At 41.5% G+C, this 14179-nt stretch overlaps 1 protein-coding gene across 2 annotated transcripts in view; it reads right to left on the bottom strand.

Annotated features, from left to right (window-relative positions):
• LOC308286249 (adhesion G protein-coupled receptor L2-like) overlaps window positions 1-8742 on the bottom strand; it is a 106777-nt gene extending 98035 nt beyond the window's left edge. For both annotated transcript variants that reach the window (XM_080727225.1, XM_080727224.1), the window contains exon 1: window positions 8630-8742. The gene's annotated coding sequence lies outside the window, so the exon portion shown is untranslated. The remainder of the gene's footprint in view (window positions 1-8629) is intronic.
• Between the last annotated feature and the right edge of the window lie 5437 nt (window positions 8743-14179).

Below are 14179 nucleotides of genomic sequence, written 5' to 3' on the forward strand. Positions count from 1 at the left end.
ATTTCATTGGCAATCATAAACCAGGCATCAAGCAGCATTTCCTGTGGGAAACCGGAGCCGGTTGGACTTGTTTTCCCGGTCTTTATGTGCCTCATTTCATTCTCGTTTTCTTGCTATGTTCTCTTAGACAGTCTCAGGTTAAGAGATACCGCCCCTGACGCAGCTGTTCATCGACTCACTTTTATTCTGAAAGATGGAACCGTTTTGGTTAACATCTCTTCATTTTGTAACAGGCTACTCAATTCCCTGGTATTAAAAACACCAGCTGAAAGCCACATTATTTAAACTAAGGGGCCTTTCTCCCCGTGCAAGCTGGAATTGAGCAATTTAGAGTGAAAAAAGTACTTGTCACAGCAACGACTGCATAAAACTTGCAGAAGATTTATTGTTTTTAGTATTAACCGAGCCAAATGTATCAGTGTAGCAGGGAAGCTTCCTCTTCAACAACATCACCAAAGTGTTATGTAAAAAAATTGCTAATTGAGCAATTGCACAAAAAATGTGTATTCCATGCATTTTATTATTAAATACTCCGCTCTAAACTACTGCTACATCACCCATTGAAAGGCAGTTGTCCTGCCCACTTATTTGCAATGCATACCAGTGCATAAAGCCATATAGAATCAATTGGAAAACATGAAGGATATCAAGTCAGGATGACTTTCTGACTATAAGGGCACATATTCTAGTTTACATCTGATGTCACTAGTACCATAAAAATGCATCTCAGTTATGTGAAAAGGTTTAGACAAGCATTCTGTGCCTCCACCAAGTCCACCATTGACTGTCAATGGAGGAGCTGAAGTTCTCATGAAATCTCCATGAAATCACAGATTAGGGTCTTGTATTTCTAGTTTCTTGAGAAATGTTTGTTCGTGTTTACAATTAGCTGCCTGGTTTGCCCTTTCCCCAATACATTTACATTATTAATTGGATGAATTGGCAAATACGTTTATTTATTTTGTTTTATTTTATATATTTTCTTTTTAATTCAACAACCAATGTGCTTTCAGAATAAAATAGGTAAATCTGAATGTATTTGCATTTGCTTAGATTAAATTGCCAATGCAATGCACATAACATTCCCATACACACCTTGCACACACTTGTCTTGAACATGAGATTTAAAAGTACCTCATTAAAAAAACTTAAAGCTGAAAATATTGGTTCTTTGCCCGACATTTACGTATGTGAATCGTTAAATTGGCTGCTTCGCTTTTGAAAAGGAAGCTGCCTTGAAACTGTGTGCTGCTTCCAAATCCCACACGAAATAACCAAATAAGCAACAAATAAACAGCAACCATGCCACTTCTCAATGCTTCAAACACAGCGCAAAAATAAAGCTTCTGTAGATGCAAAGCTTTTCTCTGCTGCCAAGGTTCTCTTGTGCTGTGGCTTAGCCCAACACTAGTGTAAAGAATGCACACTTGTCTTTATTTTATTTTCAGCCTGCTGCCTTGAGTTGCTTTTTTTCCTCCTCCGGTACATAGGCTAATTCCTTTGGGTGTTTGTGCAGTGTCCCTTAGTTACCGGATAAGAGACCCAGCAGCTCAGAGAGTTAAAAGCCTGCCCTGTCCCACTCATACGTACAAGATCATCAATAATTCACCCTCATCGGGAAGCATTATCTAACAGCCTGATGAAATTTTAAAGATGGTGGGTGACAACACGGAACCATGAAGAAAGTGCTCCGTAAGAGGACACTCCAGGTGGCAACAATGCTGGCAACAGATGTGTCGAGACTCGAGACGGAAGTGGGCAATGTCTGACTTCCTCCAGTCCCCGTTGCTAGCACCTCTGAGGCCGATTTGGCCATTTAATAGACATAAAGGACAGATGCCTCGCTGAAGTAAGGCACTGCAGAGTGAAAGACAAGTCTCCCTGGTTTTATGCAGAGGCTGTGCGAGTGCTGCAGAGAGGTGGAAGCATTTGGTAGGCTGTATTAACGCCCGGGCTCATTCTCATTGACAGTGAAATCCCTCTAAGCCTAGATCAATTACACCCTGCTCTGCTGTAATTAAAACGTCCTAACAAAGGTCTTAGGAGCACAGGACACATACCTGCGTGTTGGTAATAAACGTACAGCAATCTATGACTATCTGCACACAAAGAAAAACACCTTTAAGATAAGACTTAGCCTAGATCACCATTGTTGTTCAAATGTACATTATATGTTCACAAACATACATTTTAGTAGTCTTTTTAGGGACACCTCACAGGGCTCCCTTGTCATTACAGCATTTCTCTACAGGGAAGGTCCACTCATAGGAATTATAAAGGAATACTGCAGGGTTATTGTGCCCAAGCCAAGGATAAGAACACGTTGTCAGGAACTGTATTTATTAACGTTAAGATACATAAATAAATAAAAATTCGGTGTCTACGTCAAGTGTTGGGGGCTAGGCCTGGGCCACAATGTAGTTGTCCAGGCACCTATAGGCTGGAAATCCGGGTCACGGGTTCGAGTCCCGATCCCGACAACCTTTGCTGCGTGTCCCCCCCCCCCCCCCATCTCTCTCCCCATTTCCTGTCGACCTACTGTATACCTATCAATAAAGGGAGAAAAAGGCCCAAAAATATCTATAAATGTTGGGGGCTAAACGATAGATTGCTATAATGTTTAGAAAAGTTGCCAAAAACACGTAAGATGAGATAAGATAAGATGTTTATTGCATTCAGAATGCAACAACATTTTGTTTAGTGAAACCCCACTCCAAATAGGAGCATAATATGTGAAATGTGGTATGTGGAATGTTTGTGTGAAAGATATGCCAGTGAAAGATTACATCAAAAATAACATTCGCTTCATTAAAACGTTACACAGTATAAGCTCACGGATTGAGATTTATGCATCATGTGCACATTCTTTCACTTAAAACTAACATTCGCAGCAATATACTTTGTATCAGGAGAACGTGTGTTGAGCTTGTTAACAAGCGCATAAAATGAAATGTGCGTTCATGCATATAGCCAAAACATACATTGGTGCATTTCTGTATTCCAGAGCCAAAACCAATTACTTGTTCACTTTAAACGTGTTTGATACTTGACTGTTCTCCTGAGAGCTGACAGGACGCCTATGACTCTCCTAATTATGAATCAGGGAGCAATCAGCAATCACAACTCCACTCTTCAAAATATCAAGATCTGATTTGCTCTGCTGATCAACAACAAGCCTCCCGGTCTCTTTCTCTCTCTGTCTCTCTCTCTCTTCAACAAATAGGCCCTGCAGCAACTCACATTCAGAAGCTTTTTGAAATGAAAAAAAAAAAAAAGAGAAATTAGCGCCACTGCACAAGAAAGATGTGAAATGAAGGCTTGTTTGATTTTTTTAATGACAACACTTTGTCCTTTTGCTAAGACAGTGGACACCATCTGAATTGTAATACTTTCCTTGTGTTGACTGGTATCAAATATCAAGATTAAGAAGGTTTTATATGATTATTCATTGGCCATTAGTGAAATATATGATTATTGTCATGTGTCACTGAGTGTGTTACAACTACATGTTAATAAAGTATCTATTATTTATTGTAATAGATAATCATTCGTGTCAGGGTATAATTTAATTTAAAATCAACTCTATCAATCAATAATATTATCAATGTAATTCAGGCAGATGATTAGATCATATTTTGAAGTCTACAGAAAGGCGAGTATGGCACAGACAGAGAGAGAGAGCAAGATGGCTGACTGCAGTGACATGTTGTGAAAGTATGCCTTTCCATTCTAGGTTAGCTAATGGATTCTCTTTTGAATGTGGTTCCCAAAGTGTCTCACCTTATGTGACAGCACCTGCCAATCAAAGCCCAGTGAAACATTCAAGGGCTTTGACAATATCTCCTCACCTTGAAAACATAATGGTTCCATCACAAGACACATATGCGACACTAAATAGGCAGGCAGTTAATGGTGGTTAGACATGGTGGACAAAGACACGCACAAGTACATGTGATTCTGTGTCTATGAATCGTTGTTTTTCCACGTGGAAATGGCTCTTTGAAATTGGCAATAAAAGCATAAAAATACATGAAATGCCAGCAATGCCATGGAAGGTGACATTTAGCTAAGTGTTGGGCGGAAGATGCACTGCGGAATAATGCAAGTATTGCATGATTGAAGGGGGAAAGTACTCAACACACGTGTATGCTCAGTTGCTCACATGCACTGAGAACAGAGAAAAAAATATAAAAACATTATAGAATAGGACTAATAATGCACCACAGCCTTTCAACAAGCTGAACCAGTTTCTCAGTAAGCCAATTATGAACACAATTGAAGGCATTTTTTACAGATGCATTTAACCTGTCTATCACATGAACAAATACTGGCGATTAAAATATGGGTTTGGTACGTATAGGGTGTGGCAGGATGACTTATTATCTTTTTTTATTGTCAACGTAAACCAATACATCTTCATGCACAACGGCATCATGCAAATTATTTGCAGTTGGTCTGTGGTTCTGCCATACAGGTAGAGATTTTACAGCAGTCATACAATATGACACACATATGAAATAGCATAACTGTATGACGCCATTTAGGAATTTTAGGAGCAAGAAAAGGATTTCATCAGCACAAGACAGATGACCTGTCCGATACACCTAATGGCAACGAAAAACCTTTGGCCCTTCGTCTGCACACTTCCTGTGACCTGTGTTATTATGAGCGAACCAAATAAAGAAGCACACTATCTTTGTATACCCATGAGATGGAGCGGTGTCCTCATATGCTAATGTCAGCCATCACTTGGTGAAGAAGCTCTGAGGGCGGTCCAGACAACTCACAGGTCAGTGCTAATCTCCTGATATATGGAGACTTAAGACCCGACACTATCCATCACACGAAGCCGACGGCTCACCAACTGGGAGAGCTCTGCACACACCAAAGAGTTAACAGGGAACCCAAAGGACCTCTGATGATCCATCACTCAAAAACAGCCTCCCTTGATGGGGTGTGCTCTAAAAAACACCAAGGGGTAGTGGAGGAAAGAGCACTCTAGTCTGCATCGGGGCGTTCTGAGGCGAGAACATATCTAGCCAGAGTGACTGCACTAAGCTCCGGGCCTCTGTTGATCATTAAACATCCATTTCAAAACAGTGGGGGAAAGTTAACTGTCATTTAGAACACAGGAGGAGATGTAAAGAGTGGCTGTATCCCTTCAGATTTGTTGCTGAAGATACTGAGACCAAGTACTCATCCGACGTGTTGCCCTAATTCAAAATAATTCGCTACGGTCATTACGTCCATGCATCTCCATAGTGGGAGAGAGAAACAAACACCAAAGCTGCGGCTATGATGGGCTGTGGCAATTAAGTTGAATACCAATTAAAGCTCTCGTGATCATCTTATCATCCATATTCTTATTCCAGCACCTCTCTCTCCCCCTCTCTCTCTCTCTTTCTCTATCTGTTTGTTTCCAACTTTTGACAGCGAGTGTCTCGAAGAAACAGAATCAGACAGCTGTCAAACCAACCTGCTGTGAGTGAGGATGGCAGGTGAAGCTATCTTTTTTTTTCTCTTGCTGTTTAAAACTTCAGCACGTCCTCCCTCTCTTACTTCTCCGAAACACTCTGATTCTGTTAGAACAAAAGCCGGGCAAGCTTACTTCATTGTGCGCGCCATTTTGGGAACCAGTGCAACCGTGAAATCCTGAGTGTTCATTGAACTCTGTGAGTGTGCAAATGTAATCAAATGGACTCCTCCGGGTTACAAATGGATAAATTAACACTGAAGATTTTACTGCTCAGGCTCATTTTATTACACAGGAGCAGGTTGATCGGGGCCACTGACCCCTACACTGATGCACCTCTTCCACTGGCATTTACATTCCCTGCCTGTGGGCTCCCCATAGTGAACAGGCCCCCCTTCACATCTGACAGACCACTCTCTTTCACTATTAACCTATTGTGATCCTATCTCTCCCGTCTCCATGGAATGGAGATGCAGCAGGTCCAGCAGGCCAAGCCCTTAACCGATGACATCCCGGCTTTAAAAATGTGTGTGTGTGTGTGTGTGTGTGTGTGTGTGTGTGTGTGTGTGTGTGTGTGTGTGTGTGTGTGTTATCCATTAGTTTAAACTAAATTTGCAGTTTGACAAACAATGTGTATCTCTTAAAAAAGAGAAAAGGAAACTATTAAAACAGTGTTAGCAACACCCATTGCTTCATGTTGTTACAGAGAAACAACAGCTGCAGAGCACAAGGAACACATCTCTGCTAGCGGGGGGAAAAACAACAACTAAAAGAGCCAGAAAACCAAGAGTTACTCAAAGAAGCTCTCAAAACGCTTGGAAGCCCAATGCCTTAACATCTCCAGTTCTCCACTTTATAGACATTGACATGACTGAAAACAAATTAAGTTTTGACATTTTAGATTTTGTTTGCTGTAACCAAACTAGCATGCAAACGGTTCCCCACCAGTTCATTTGGTCATTTTGTTTCTTGTCATTGACAGAGTGGGTCGCTTTCTCTGTGAAAATACAGATGTAGAGTTCCTATTTGTTCTGAGAATTCACGGGGAGTTGTTTACAGAGTAAATCCTTTTAAATTCCCAAAGTAAACACGTCTCTCAATGTTTTCCAAGATTTCTACATCATGCATGGCTTTTGGTGTTAGATTATGGTCTACAAATGCTCTCAAGCACAACAGAACTCTTGTTTCCAACAAAAGCACATAGAAACGCAGTTTCAACAACAGACATATACGCATATGCACACAATTGACTGCAGAATCCAGCAATCTGCCAGTAGCCAGCACCAGCTCTCTCTCTCACAGGACAGCACTGCTTTAGAGGAAGGGGGTTGGTAGAGCTCGTGTTCTCTCCATTGAAATGCAGACACTTTGATATGTAAATTGGCAGTTACAAAAACCCGCTAGAATTCACACTTGCATGCATTGAAACCATTTGTGCAATGTGAGATGAGATGACACTTCCTCCCAAGACTGCATGGACAAATGGACCAACCCAGCATGTCTGGGGCTGGTGAGAAATGGGTGGTGTGAGAGAGAGAGAGAGAGAGAGAGAGAGAGAGAGAGTGTGTGTGTGTGTGTGTGTGTGTGTGTGTGTGTGTGTGTGTGTGTGTGTGTGTGTGTGTGTGTGTGTGTGTGTGTGTGTGTGTGTGTGTGTGTGTGTGAGGTGATGTTGTGCGTGAACTTGCATGAGCCAGTGGATTTGGCAAAGTTGTTAAAATAAATGTTCGCTGTGTGTGTGTGTGTGTGTGTGTGTGTGTGTGTGTGTGTGTGTGTGTGAGTGTGAGAGTGAGGTGTTAGTAAATCCCTTCTACCATCCTTATCATGACACTGAATTAATAAACAATGCCATGCCCAATACAGGCCTAACCCTCTGAATACAACTACACAACATTTGAAACGTGAATCACACACACAATAATATGCCTATGTCTCCTTGTGGGACGGCTAGACATTATTTGGACACATTTTTATGATCTAAAATGAGCAGGGGAAGTTGTAACCAGTTAAACAAAATTAACCAGAGCCAAAATTGACCTGGCACAGGCCGCTGATTCCGCACCCTGTCTATAAGGTTTATGACTCACCACTGCTCAGATGTTTATGGATATCTATAAAAGTGGTGAGCCTATTTAGCATATAACAAAACTTAATCCTTTTGTGGTTTTTGCTTACTAAGTCACAACAGACAGCCCTTTCTCAAGTGAGAGTGAGATATGGGTTCCTTTGCCAATAAAATCAATCTCTCTCTCTCTCTCTCTGTGTGTGTGTGTGTGTGTGTGTGCGTGTGTGTGTGTGTGTGTGTGTGTGTGTGTGTGTGTGTGTGTGTGTGTGTGTGTGTGTGTGTGTGTGTGTGTGTGTGTGTGTGTGTGTGTGTGTGTGCGCGCGCGCACGCGTGATCACCACACATGACTGGTTCTGGTTCAGATCTTTGAATTATAAATGTTCAGTGAAATGATCTTATTTAATATCCACAGAATGGAGCAGCAAATGGAGACTGCAAGTGGCATCCAAGTCCAACTAGCTCTCTGTCCTGAATTTGGTCATGTTGTTTTTGTCAGGGCTGTTTTGAAAGTGCTTTACTCCTGCAACCGTTTAGCCCCGTTGTACAATAAAACAAAGTCCGTTACTCGAGCGTTTAACTATACGTTCAAATTGCAATCTCTTCTTCTCTAGTCTTGGATGTTGCATGAGCCTAACTGATGATTTTAAGCAATTTTAATTAAAATGCAATTGTTCAATTTGTATAAGCCCCTTTTGAGTTTGGCCAACTGGCGATAGAAAGTAACCTCCTACGGCTTTCTCGTCATTGAACATAATAAAGGCTATTTACCATTGAAAAACGCATCTGGATTCATAATAATCCTAATAAGCTCCAACTTCAGAGAAAATCCGGTGTCTCAAAGCCCCGAGTCGATTATTTTCTGCTCGTGTAGATTATGGCAGCAGCAGCAGCAGCAGCAGCCTCTTCCAGATTAACTGTTATAAACTCATTGAATCGCCATTTGGGCCCAATTTCTCATAGACTGGGTATCCCTGGAGTTAAATGGACGGCGAAATGTTGTCCGTTCATGGTTTTTTGCGAGACAGGTTTCGGTGCCTCACTTGAAAAGTCGTGAGAGATATCATTTGAAAAACATAAAAGGCCACTATACTTACATTTAGTATGTTGCTCCAGAATGTGGATCCAATGTGTCGCGGCTCGTCGTGGGTCCTGCAGTCTGCTGCTTTCAGAGGAAAAGCCCAAAAGCAGCGACACAACAACGGCGGGCTGCACCCCCTTTAGCAGAGGCCCCCCGAAACCCAGCAGCGGGGAACACAAAGACAACTGTGGTTCCGAATATGCATGCTCCACTTTCAACAGGGACACGTCGTGTCTCCTCGCATGGCAGCAGGTCCGTCTTCTTCAAGTCCACACGTCGTCCAAGATGATGACCGAACGAATAGGTCCATAATGCTGGAGTAGTGGAGGACTGCTCGGGACCAATGACCAACACCAATGACCATTAGTTCCCCCCCTGTGCCAGTAAACGCATCCCCCGAAAAGGTACAACGGTACAGTGTAATAACCAGCGTGTAGCGCGAAAGGGGACTCAAGAAGATGCACCACGTTTGTTACAAATAAATAAAACTCGCGGTCGTCGTCTTCCACGCCGGAGCCAACGCTTATAACTCTCCAAATAATGTCCTGCTGCTTGAGAGAGACAGTCCAAAAACTCCAAATGTCCTCACATGAGTTCAGGCGTGCGTGTGTGAACGTCTCCGGGCTGCCCCTGTTCTTTTTGCTCCATCCACATCATCCACACAGCGCGCAGGGCAGGCAGGCAGCAGGGCAGGCAGACGGCGCTGCTAGTGCTACAGTACAGGCAGACTGGAGGCAAACAAGGCGCACCGGCTGCCTGCTCTGCAGCAGCTGGCTGTGAATGGGCGACCGCAAAACCTGGAGCGGAGTGTGTGGGGATTGGTTCTTCTTCTCATTACCAATTTTCACCACCTCCATCATAATAACGGGCGAGCTCCTGCTAGTTAGTCATGATGGGCGGATCTAAACGAGGTAAAACTCCAGCAAGTGTACATTTTGGTGATTCATCAGACACTATATTTCTCTAATGCATGGAGATGTGTATGAAAAATAACTAATGTAGGCCTATGTATTAATTTCCAATGGGAAACAGTTACGTGTGTGTATATACTGTGTGTGTGTGTGTGTGTGTGTGTGTGTGTGTGTGTGTGTGTGTGTATATCACACATACACACATACATACATACACCTATATGTACATTTATATGCAGTATGTGTGTGTGTGTGTGTGTGTGTGTGTGTGTGTGTGTGTGTGTGTGTGTACATACACACGAACATACAGTTAATATACAGTACAATATACAATTTCCTTGTGGAAATTGATTAAATGTAAAATTAATTAAATTACACATTAATTATATGCATTATTATACTTTCTGTGTGTGTGTGTGTGTGTGTGTGTGTGTGTGTGTGTGTGTGTGTGTGTGTGTGTGTGTGTGCGTGCGTGCGTGCGTGCGTGTGTGTGCGTGTGTGCAGTCAGACAGACATGATATATATATACGGTATATATCACACACACACACACACACACACACACACACACACACACACACACACACACACATACACACACACACACACACACACACACACACACACACTCACACACACACACACACACACGCACACAGTGAATTACACTTACTATAGCATCCAGCTCTATACTCTGTAGAGTTGATAAACATTGTCCAAGTTTATTTCCTGTTGCAGTGATTGTGAATATCAGAGTTAGCTGACAGGAAATATATGCTTGGACCCAAGCTGTTCCTTAGCAAGTCAATCCCACTGACAAGGTCTACTCTAAATAACGGAGACCAGATCTCACCAAAAAAGATAATAAAAATCACACCCGTGTGAAGTGGAGCTGTGTGTGTGTGTGTGTGTGTGTGTGTGTGTGTGTGTGTGTGTGTGTGTGTGTGTGTGTGTGTGTGTGTGTGGATCATGTGTACCGATTTTTGTGACATTTGAAGAAAATATGTAGGAAAAGGAGCAAAAAGTGTGTTTTGGAGAAAATTCAAGATGGCGGAAAATCTATCATGGCGCAAATGGGCGTGGCCTATATGGGGAGATGCGTCATGACCCAAGGAATCCAGGGAAAAAATATTTTTAATTTTCTGACCTACGGTTCAAGAGTTACAGGCCAAAACGTAAAGTGGGGTGTTATGGCGCCACCATGCGGCCAAATGACACAATTATTTTTTATTTAATCCTTGAAATCATTATGAACCTCCTCTCCAAGTCTTGAAACTCTAGCCCCTATGGTTTGCGAGAGACAAATAATTGAATGTGAGTTTTTGCGATTCCCATTATAAGTCAATGGGGAAAATTAATTCACTAATAAATTAATATCAATTAAACTATAGAACCTTTCTCTTAGAAAAGTAATAGCCCACGATTCCCGAGTAAGCCGTTCGATTTGACATATGGCGCGAGTGTGTGGTGGCAAAACTGTGGGACTAGTGGCGTGCCGAAGTTTAGGAAGTTCAGGCTACATACAGACACACACACAGACAGACAGACACACAGACAGACAGACCCACACGGCCACGTATAGGGAGCCTGTGCTTCACACAGCTCCAAAAAAAGTGTATGTATTAATACTTCTGGATTTTGTCAACAAAATGATTTTTTTTATTTTTATTATATGAGCTGGAATAAATTAGTATTTATTGAACGTTGTGAACAAATCCAATTACATTATTATAACCTGCACAATATCATGCATAATGTTAAGCATATCCGTCCGGAGATTTAGTCGTGATTGCTGAGTAGTTTTTAATGGGCTGACTGCAGAACATGTGTTCTTCATTCTCACAAGTCTTTAATGCTATTACACTAAAGAGTAGAATCAACAGTAAAATGACAAATGGTGAGATTTTTTTTTCACCCACAAAATTTGAGTAGATAGTAGACAGATTCGCAGCCCGGCTGAAAGCAGTAGCATAGTAATGATAAAATGTTTATCTGCCTTGTTTCACAGCCTGTGTGTTTTCACTACATTCACCTTTGCATTGAGGCCACATGTAATTACCGATATACTGAACTGTAATTCCATCTCAATACTATATATATATATATATGTGTATGTGTGTGTGTGTGTGTGTGTGTGTGTGTGTGTGTGTGTGTGTGTGTGTGTGTGTGCAGGGGCGTCACACCAAATTCTGGGCCCTGGGTACAAGGATTCACTGCGGGCCCCCCATGAATGTTAACTATTGAAAAATAGCAGATATAGCCCACAGCGCGGCACTCGGTGCCGCGCTGTGAGCTGTGAGCTTGTAGATCTGCTATTTTAGAAAAATCGTGAAAATGTGTGCAAGAAACTTATGTTTCTATGTCAGTGGTGCTCAAACGTTTTCATGTGAAGGACCCCCAAGATGATATGTATTTGGCCACAGCTAGACCCCCATCTCACAATATTTAGTTCCAGGGACCCCGCCCCGGAAGCAAAATTTGAGTAACAAATGTTCGCTTAAAAAATACATATTCAAAGATTTGCGCACATTTCTATGACTTTTCAAAAATAGCTTGTATATCTGCTATTTTTCAATAGCTAAAGTTACTATAGGGCCCCTCCACCTTGGGCCCTGGTAACTTTCCCACTTTCCTACCCCTTGTGATGCCCCTGTGTGTGTGTGTGTGTGTGTGTGCGTGCGTGCGTGCGTGCGTGCGTGCGTGCGTGCGTGCGTGCGTGTGTGTGTATGTATACCCAATTGTGTGGCTATATTTCAACAAAAGATGTGCGAGAAGGAAATGGATCTGCCCAGCTGGAGAGTTTAAGGTAACAGGGTTTAGGGTAACATTTTGCTCAGGTTTCTATAGCTCAGGCCCATGCAGAGCCCCTTTGAACGTGATATCGTACTGTCAATATACATTTTTCACTCCTTACTGTCACTCTCCCTATTTTTAGATCCTAACTTTTGACATTGCAACAGTCCAAATGTATTTATCTGAGAAATAAAAGGACTGTCTTAGAACAACAAAAAACCCGATAGCCATGTTTGGAGCTATTAATGTCCCAAAGATTAATTCTCTTCTCCTTTGCTCCTAAGCCAAAGTACATAGCCAGGTCAGTGGTCTCTGTTACACGTGGCTTCAATAAAAAAAAAACAGTCCCCTGGCCGCACAAGGGAAATGCGAATTTGGGTCAAATTCACCAGGTGGAAAGTGAGAGGATTAGTACAGAGCTCTCATGTTTTCCAAGGCATAATTTTACATAATAAAGAATAGCAGGATATAAGAGAAAACAGATGTAATGATTCTGGTCACATATTTTTATTTAGTAAAATAATGTTTGTGTATGGGGAAACTACTGAAAGTATAAACACTCCACTTCATTTGAACTGACCTGCGAGCGCTTGCCGCTTGGGTTATTTGTGCTTTATTCATTGCGGTCTTATATCCAAATAGGCACAATAAGTAATTTTCTGTGTGTTCTGTGAACACTTTTGGGGTGGTCATACAATTTTGGTTGGGTATTTTTTAGTGACCCTGTCATTCTTACCTGTATTCAATAGACACTTTTTGAAAACCTACATAAGTAGCAGTACTTGCTAAATAAACAAATGTTAGTTATTTTATGACGTTGAGTCATTATCAGTGTAAATATCTTCAATATGGTAGAATGAGTGTAAAATATAACAGATTCTTAGCTGTTGGTTGTTAGTCTTTACTGAGTTCTGTGTGAAGCTGTGCCGAAATGACAAAAGCACTCGTATAGACAAGCTCTCTTTCCCAATGCATGCATCTGACTGTAGGTATTGTATGTTTTTTCCTTCATTCAAGTCTTTTGCCAGTGGTGAGAACAATGGATGCGACCCATACATATGCATCACCTCCCCTTGCAGTCTTTCTCACGATTGTTAGGTTACTGCTTTCCTCCATAATGAAGCTTTGCGGTATGAAAGAAAGCATGTCATATCCTATTTACTGACTTTGTTTCCAGGCACTAAGATGTCTCCTTTGTATAGTATGTATTGGCCAACATTATAAACAGAAGAAGAACAAAATATATATTTTCCATTTTGTTGTTAATGTTGTTTGCGCTGTACCTTGAGTGTATGGCTTTGTAAGCTCAGTTGTGAATTCATCATAAGAAGAAGAAAAAATATTTTCCATTTTGTGTTATTGTTGTTTGCGCTGTACCTTGAGTGTATGGCTTTGTAAGCTCAGTTGTGAATTCATCATAACATCTAATACATTACATTAAGACTGGCACCCATATATATATTGTGATATATGCTGTCAAGCAAAGAAACTATTCAAAAGTTTCTAACCATAATTAGGATTTACAGCAGGGGTGTTAAAATAAAAACAACAGCAATAACCAAAATGTGTAATATATCGCAATATTATATTCAGTTCCTTACTTCAATACATTCTTAATCTCACACTTTACATAATAATTTGACAATCTGAAGGTAGCATTTTGTGGCTTTCTTTGCAGTCACAGAGACCCCCCAAAGAGTCAACATGTCTCACAATCCAAGTCCTCAGCCCCTATATATTGTCTTTGATTTTGCCTTCTCATACATGTGTGTTCCACTTCAACTGTGCTGTTCACATTATGGGCAAAACCTCATGCAAGATTGTGGGGTGTTTCAACAAACATCGATGCGGTAAATAAGAGG

The sequence above is a fragment of the Nannobrachium achirus genome (genome assembly GCF_963921795.1).
Source record: "Nannobrachium achirus genome assembly, chromosome: 5".
Lineage (NCBI taxonomy): Eukaryota > Metazoa > Chordata > Actinopteri > Myctophiformes > Myctophidae > Nannobrachium > Nannobrachium achirus.